We start from the raw sequence: 8,586 nt of genomic DNA, 5'->3' as shown, positions 1-8,586 counted from the left end.
TTTGAAAACAAAAAGGCCTGTACAGCAATTATTGGAGTGAATCTTGCAGCTATCCACATATTACTCAAAGGTGACCATGTCTTTTCTGCTTTGTTTCTTAGCAAACCCCTTGGAAGAGGTTCTGCATGTATTTTAGTTGTGTTCAATACCTGTATGTGACCTCTCTCACTGATGTCAAACTTGCACACAGGAAGGCAAGCCACAAGCTTCGCTTTTGTCTGTTTGTTGCTGAAGCCTGCGTCTCACATGTCTATGTTGGCCACCACTTGCTTTCTGACAGATCACAAGGCTAGTCTTTGTTCCAGTTCATTCAGCTGTCACTGGTGCTCTCTGAGGCACCACCACCTCGGTCATATAGCAGGAGAAGACAATTTTGCTGCTCTACCTCAAGGAAGCAGCTAGAAGAAGAAAATGGTGGGACTCCTTACTCCAGATCCAGTGGAGGTGGCCATGAGAGACTGGTCACAGCTGTCAGAGCCGGTGATGCTGTGATGCATGCTTCCAGCTGTCTCAGAGGGGTTTTCTTCGATGCAAGGACATGAAGTGACCAGCTGTCTTTGTGGATTAGAGGAAGAAAAGTTGTGGTTTGTTTGTGTGTCAGTAGCACCAGGATATCCCAAGCATTGGCCAGATGCACCCTGTTGTGCTGGATTCCATTGGCAAGGCAACCCCAGTTTTAGGCGATGGGAATATGCTGTGTGGATTCAGCAGGTACAGGTGGTGGGGATCGGTTTGATGAACACATACAGAGTTTAGCAGAAAAAATAAAATCCCCCTTTCCTAAGGAGAGTGATTTGTAGGCATTGTGGCAGGACTGCCTTAAAAGACAGCAAGATGCCCGCTCTACACCTTTGGACAGATGTTTTGCCATGTGAAGAGCACTCCTTCTGAAATACAAAATGCATGTTTCTTGGTTATTGTGCAGTGGATTTTCCCCGTGCTGGCTTGTCACCATGGTATTGGACTGGGAAAGCTGCAGATCAAAGGCTTTATGGAGCTGTACAGCTGAAATGCTTCTGCTTTCACCGTCCATTAAAAAAAAAAAATCTAAATGGAAGATGAGAACCTGCCTGCTTTAGGTTCGGATGCAAGTAATTATAGGACCAGGCAACAGCAAGGTACTTTCTCAAAGATGAGTAGATGGCTGGGCCACTTCAGGAAAGCTGCAGCAAACAGGTCATTCAAAAATAACTTTTTGAGGCTATGGAAAGTGGATGAAAAGAAATAGCTAATGAAAAGGGGAAAAAGCTGATGAAAGGAAGTGTTTTATCTGATATCAGAAACTGTTGGCTTTCATTCTGATCCTGTTGCTTTTTCTGTATATAGTTTTTAGAGTGCCCTTAAGTTTTCTCAAAAGGTTATTACTTTTCCAGTGGCATTAGAAAGGCTGAAATGATATTTGCAATGAGGGTAAGTGACTCTCTTGAGGTTTTGGCACCCACAGCTCCAGATTAACTGGAAATGCAGGCATTTAGTAAATCTGCCTCTTGGCCCTGCATGCTCCAGAGAAGCCAACCTAAGTTTTGTGAGTAGGACCAGAGCAGGAACACGGTATATGCCACACAAGGGACACATATCTGGAAAAATTAAGCCACCCAGAATGAATGCCAGCTCATAAGGTGGTGGCCTCTGTTCTTTTTGTCCAGACTATCTCATCCCTGGAAGTCAGGGAAGCCCTGCTCTTGGTTGCATCGATGGGAACAGCAAGACTTCCCTTTCTGGTATTAGTTTTGGCTGACCAGAGATGTAATTCTTACAAATTTCTGTAATTTAAAATCACCTCGGGTTTCCAGTTCCCAAAGTAAAAGAGCTCCGTTCAAGATCTGGAGTAGATTAGAGCAGTGACTGCTAATCCAGAACTGGTTCTTCAGATGCTCCATGAGTAGGGAGATGGCTTCAACCACGACGAGGTGAAAGGCCAGGGAGGACCTGGCAATCAAGAACCAGTGCAGGGGACAAAAGGATAATACCGATGAGGTATATGTATGTACATACTCCCATACACACAGCTATATCTCAATTGTACAGAAATGTTCTCTGCCTTGCCAGCAGTTACTAACTTGCTGTTTTCCTTCCAGAAAGAAAATCCTTGACAGACTTGAATTGATGAGTAACAACTCCACTTTCTTCCATTCCAGCTGCCACACAGGCACATACCTTGGTCCCTCGTTGGCCCAGCAAATTTGAACATCTTAACCTTTTCTTGTTGTCCCGTGCCTGCCCTATCACTTACCGGTTGCTCGCTGTTGTGGTATGGTGGGGTCGTCTTCTCTCAGCAGACACTGCAATTGTTTTTACAAGAAGAAAGGAAATACTCTACCGATAAACAGTGGTACACATCTAGGGAAAATGTCAGCACTTAAACCCTTGCTTTTCCCTCTGAGTTGTCATTGCTGGATCCTCTGCCCTTCCTTGCAAGTGGGTTTGAGGAGGTGGTTGTTTTGGCTGGAATTGGAAAGGCACAGGTGGTACCACCAGCTGTAAATTGGAGGAGGCACTTCCTGATTATGACCACTGCCTACACGCAGATCACTGCCAAGAGAGGAGCTGGAAGGCGTAGAAGCCTTCTCCTTACTTGGAAAAAGGGCCTAGAGGATAATCATCACTCCGCTCTCCTGCAGGCTTTCACCTGTAGGCTTCGGACTTCTTTGCAAGCGTTCAGCTTCCCAAAATGCTGTGATGTGAATAACCCTCAGCCGTCATTGAGAGATGGGTAAACTGAGGCACTGAGTATTTAAATTCATGCATCTAACATTTAGGCACTCGGGTCCATATAAGGGCACCAGGAGCTCAGGAGTTGCAAATGCACAGCACATTTGAAAGCCAGCTTAGTTTTTTAAGGGACTTCAGCATGGATTCAGATGTCTGCTTAGCCACGGCAAAATAAGTGGTGAATAACTCCTTGATCTCTGCAAGGTCAAGATTTTGCCCTCCAGCTTTAAATGTCAGTGGCAAGAGGCTTGTACCAAGCTGCAGAGCGAGCATGCACTGGGCTTTCCTGTGAGGAGTTTGGGATGTTGCTCTTGGGGGGTTGTTTTTGGAGGGCACTGCCAGCTACCTGCGTAGGCAGGACCGTCCTGGTCTCAACTGCGAGCACACACCGCCATTTGCAGTTATGTATTTTTATTTCCAGGTTACAATTTTTTAATTATTGTCCGGTGCTTATGTCTCCATCTTCTCATAATGGAGGCCTCTATTGCTGGCCCTGACTTGCCTTGTCTTCAGGAAATTTGGGGTGCCTTGTCTCCTTGTTTGCTGAAAGCCCTTTCCTGGGATGATCCCTCGGCCCGTTGCCACCTCACGGTCTTGGTTTTCATCTTGTGTCCTAAACCTGGGTCCACTGCATGGTGAGCAGCAAGCGAGGGAGAGGTGTCAGAGGATTAACCCACCACCTCATGCTCCTCACCCACGCACACGAGGAGAGAGCCAGATTAAAAGATTAAAGTTACAAACTGAAAACCCCCGCAGGCTACTGATGAGATCTGAGCGCCTAGCTGCGAAGCCAAACTCCCACTCCGGAGGTGCAGTGCTGCGCGCGCTGTCGCTCACGCCGGAGCTGCCGGCTCCCGCCATTCCTTCCTGCTGCCGGCTCCAGCTATTTTTACAGACCAAGAATTAAACCAGTTTTGCCCTGAAGGATGGTCCGGAGCAATGCCTCGGCAATAACCAGGGGCTCAGGAGGATGGTTTTACACTCCCCCTTGTTGCAAACCCCAAAAGCTCAGGAGTGCAGCCTCCACTGGCACCTCGTTTGCTCATGTTGCGGCCACTGGATTGCTTTGGTTGGGATGAGGGCCAGGGTTGGTGCGGGAGGGCTGGCAAGCCACTGATGGTGGTAACCACATGGGGAGGGTCGCAAGTCCTTTGTTGCTTTTCCGTCCCTTCACAAAGGTCTCGTACAAGTCTCACCCTAGCAAACCTACCGCTAGATGTGCTCACAGTTAGTGTATTTTCTCGCTTCTTTTTCCCCCTGTATCTTCATTAGGACTGGGCAAAGAATGGCCTTTTTGGTTTTATGGCTGAAAGGCTCATAAGTAAAACTGTGTCCCAAACCACAAGCACTATTGCTGTGCCTGTGTCTGTATTTTTTATTTGACCAAAGCAGTAAGTCTGAGCCAAGATGATGATTCTATCGTCACAATACTCGGCGTACTGAGCTCTCAAAAGTAATTTTTCCCCGATTCCCCCCCCCCCCCCCCCCCCCCCGCTCTGCCTTTCGTCCCGTTGTTTTTACGTTTTGGGGTGCTTTTTATCAGAAACAGGCCATTTCAAAGCAAAAAGTTCAGCTCTGCTATTTTGAAAATGTTGAAATGGTATATTTTGACATCTCAGCAGTTGTTCCTCCTCCTCCTCCCTGTACTTTTCAGACGAAGCTCTTCATTAGACGCAGGCCGAACCTGTGGAGATGTTCAGTTCCTCCAGGGCTCCATGTTTCATCACATTTCCCAGCTATCAGATGTTTTGCCCAGCTCTTCCCAAGTGCTTAGGTGACACCGGAGTGGAGTGAGCACCAGTACCTTCTTGCACTTGCAAGAAATGCTGTGGTAGTGCGTGTGGTGGTGCATGTGGTGGCCAGTCAAGCAGTTGCTAGTTTGACTATCAACTGCCTGTCGTGCAGCCCTTCCCCACCTTTGGCTGTAGAAGCATACATTGCTCTGGTCTGTGCCTCAGGGGAGGACAGCGGCAGGACCTGTTTCATGAGGGACTGAAACGGGCACGGCTAAAATACCACACAGGCACAACTCTAAAATGGAGTAATTCCCAGGTTTGTGCCTGTTTGATGAAGACTAAATGAGAAGTTTTAACAAAATCTTGTTTCATGAACCATATACTTGCACAGGTCTTTGTCTGTGATGAATCTGTATCCTCCAACTGATTATAATTAGCGCACTATTTTATTTACATAGGATTAATCTAATTCAAATGACTAGATGAAATTCTTTGATCTTCAGGGTACAAGAGGTGAGACTATGATGATTTTAAACAGTTGCTCCTGGCCATAAAATCTATTAATTTGAAAATCAATAGAAAGACTTGCCACGTTGATGAGATAATTTCTTCTGCTACTCAGCCCTGACCCTGTTCTCCTGGTTTTCACCCTCCTGTCAAGTTTAAATGTCCTTTTTCTGGAAGCTCCGCTCCACCCCATCCTGCACAGCTTTCTGTGTGTGGGGGGTACTGTCCTTTTCATTTGAAGCCACTTTCTGATTTACGTGCACCAAGCACGCAAACTCTTCTTCAAAACTGTTTTCCCAACCATGCATTCAGTCAGGCGTTGCAGCTGGCAAAAATACCTCCCACTCCATATTTGTTTTTCGTTGCATTGGATGAATTTATAGGTATAGTGTTTTGGAGACTGTAAACTTTCTGGGGCATGGTCTCTAGCAAGTGCTGTCGTCTGTTCAGCAAGTCCTGCTTGCTGCACAATGGTATGAATAGTTATGATGCTAAATAATAATCCTCATCTCTGACCCAGCACTCTTCATCAGCAGATCTAGAATTGCGTCACTGAGGAAGCAGACAAATCACTATCCTAATTTCTAGATGGGGAAACTGAGGTGCTGCAAGGTGAAATTACTTGTCCAGCGTTGGCAGAGGAGAGCTAGAAAGGGAGTGCAGCCATCTCTGGCCCCGGCTACACGGTCCAGCCACTGGACCCTGCAGCCTCCTCAATGACAGCTAACAAAATTTGTGTTTATGCAATGCATTTTTCTCTTCTCCATTAGCAGCGAACAATTCAAGTGCTTTCTTCACAGGCATTAATAGCTTCCCTGAGAAATATGTTTCAACATGCTTTTTCAGCAGTACTTCTGTGTGTGTTGCGCCCCAGCTAGCAGCTGTGACCTGCTAGAAGGAGGCAGACTGGGGCGAGGGGGAGAGGTGGCACCTGCGCTCCGCTCCTCCTCCTCCGCCGCTCCTCCGGTGGCAGTGGGGGAGGCTGGGGACCGACCACAGAGACGTTCTGCGTGGAGCTCCTCAGAGAGCTGCACCAGCTGCTGTGTTGGCAGCCTTGGAGTTGCCTCTGGGTCTGACTTGCCGTCTTGTCTTCTTGAATATAATTGCTCGCTGCTGATTTTTTTTTTTCCTTCCCTTTGATTCTGTGGCACTCATATCCTACTCAGATTCCTCGTCAATCTTGCAATCTGGGGAGTCTGAGGAAATAGAGAACTGATCGTCTGCAGATTTCTTCTGTGTATTATGAAAGTGTCCCTATGCCATGTGTGATTCCAATCTTTTTTTGTTTAATCAGACAGAACATCAGAAAGTCAGACTGTACCGGCAAGGTCTGTGTGCTGAACGGGGAAGGAAGGAGCCGCTTCTGCAGAGATACTCCCTGCTCCTGGCTCTGTAGAGGTCACAACACATCTATCGCTTCCACCTTCCTAACCCTGTGCTTTACCTCCCCATGCCCCACACTGCTCAGCCTTGTGGCAGAGCATGTTCTCTCTCTCGCAGAGCCTGCTGGGGCAGGACTGCTTGAACAGCAATGGCTATGGGGAGTCCTTAAGGAGCGGCAGAACATGTCTGCCTGGAAATCTGCACGTGCCGTGAATGAGCCTGTTTCTCATTCTTTGGAGGTCTTGAGGAACCAAATCACTTCATGGAATTGGTCAGAATTCTAATGATATCCACCCAGGTACCTTAGCACGGTGGTAGAAAAAGCATGTGTAAAAGGTTGAGTGGGTTTATTTGAGTGCAAGGGTGTGCGTGCTCTTTGTGCATTACATTGAATGTTCATCAGAAGCTTTTCAGCACTCTGTAGGGCCTGTGTCATGAAGATCAGACTAGATAGTCCTCACGCTAGGTAAGGGTCTTAAAATTGGGCATTTATTCCCTAGCTTGCAAGCATTTTAGGAAAGAAAGGAGGTCTGAAATAGAGGTTGTCTTCTGAGCTGAAGTTCTGTTACCTCCATCACTGGATCCACCTGATTTATTACTATTTTCTTAGCATTACAATTTCTTGCTTTCACCTACCCACTCTCAGTACACTACAACCATTTCAAAATCAAAACATAAAAGCATGAAAACAGCTATAAAATTACTAGAACTCTTTCCATCCCTCCCTTCCCATTTGTGCAGGGCAGACATCTTCTGAAAGAGACTTTTACCTCCAGACGTCAGGACATTTGGGAGAAGAATCAGACTCGGCGCTGGTTTGTCCTCTGTGGGATGTAAGTGGAGCAGTACCTGGGCAGGAAAGTATTTGAATCTTAATGATAGGGCAGTGCTAAAAAACACTGTAAAAACACTTCCTTGCTTTTTGCTGGGGAAGTCTCAATTTGTCTCATCGGCTGCCTCTGGCTTTTTGCCCGGCGTTCTCAGATCTACTGGTGAAGGGAGACAGCAGAGCACGTTTGTCCTATTCCTCTTCCCCAGCGCGAGATGCCAGACTGGAGCAGATACGCCACCGTTCCTGGTCTAAGCATGCACCACAGAAGGGGCTACAGTCTACCTCAGCCCTCTCCTACATCTGCCCTGATATATTCAGTATCCCAGGACAGGGCTGAGTTACACCTCATTCGCTGGCAGCCGTCAGAAGCACAAGTTAAGTGCTGTAAGCATCTCTGCAAATCCATTTGAACGCTCCCGAAGCAGTGACGTTACTCTCTCTAGGATAGGCGCACACAGTTCCAGGCGTGCAGGATCTCTGCCCGAGTCCCAGCACAGGATCGCACTGGGTGGACTTCAGAGGCGTCCTGGGAACTTCTTGCAGGAGAAGGGATTTGCATCGAGCATCCCTGGTGAAAATTTGACCCCATCTCGACGTGTGCCATCCCTGCTCCTTTTCCCCATACAAGTGGCTGCATTTCTGTTGCACTGTATGCATGGTATATAAAGCATTTAGGACAAAAAGTCTATAGAAGTGTGATACTAATAATATTTTACAGCTTTAATTACTGTGATTGTAGTGCCTAAAGGCGTATGCAAAAACATTTTGAGTGGGAGGAGAGAAGGCAGCGCTGTGAACATTTTTGTGGTTTTGCTGGGCACTGCACAATTGAGTTTTCTCATGGGAACCGCAGCATGCCAGGGAGAAAAGCTGCCTCTACCTCCTCGTCTGCTCCATCGGGATACTGGATCACACCCCAAGGTTAAGGAGACAACCACAGTCACTCCAGTTTCAGGCAAAAGCTGGGCGGACCATGCCCCTGCTTTGCAGAGGGGCTCCAGGTGCAGGTGCTGCCCATTTCTGCAGGCAACAGGTATTTTTCCTCAGGCAACATCCCTTCTGTACAGTCAGCGGCAGTTTCGCCCGCGGGACGAATTTAGGATTGGGCAATTGCTGATCGTGGCATGGATTTGCCAGCAGCCTCAAGAGCAGCGTGCCTGTCTCTCGGTCAGGGTGTGCAATGCAGACAGAGCTTTCACTCCCGCCGGCCGCCCACCCGTCCATGCCATGCATACGTGGGCAGGGGGAGACGCGAGGGGACGGACAGAGGGGCCTTGTGTGGCTGGGCGAGCCCTCCAGCACCCGTCTCACCACCTTCCAGCACCCTTCCCCACAGGAGGCTGCACGGCAGCGTCAGTAGGCCTAACGCAAAGCGACTAGCTCGATGGTCACGACTAACTGAAAAATAGGAAAATA

The sequence above is a fragment of the Pygoscelis adeliae genome, unplaced genomic scaffold (assembly GCF_000699105.1).
Source record: "Pygoscelis adeliae isolate BGI_AS28 unplaced genomic scaffold, ASM69910v1 Scaffold251, whole genome shotgun sequence".
In the NCBI taxonomy this organism is placed as follows: domain Eukaryota; kingdom Metazoa; phylum Chordata; class Aves; order Sphenisciformes; family Spheniscidae; genus Pygoscelis; species Pygoscelis adeliae.
Note: the sequence above shows the minus strand (reverse complement) of the source record.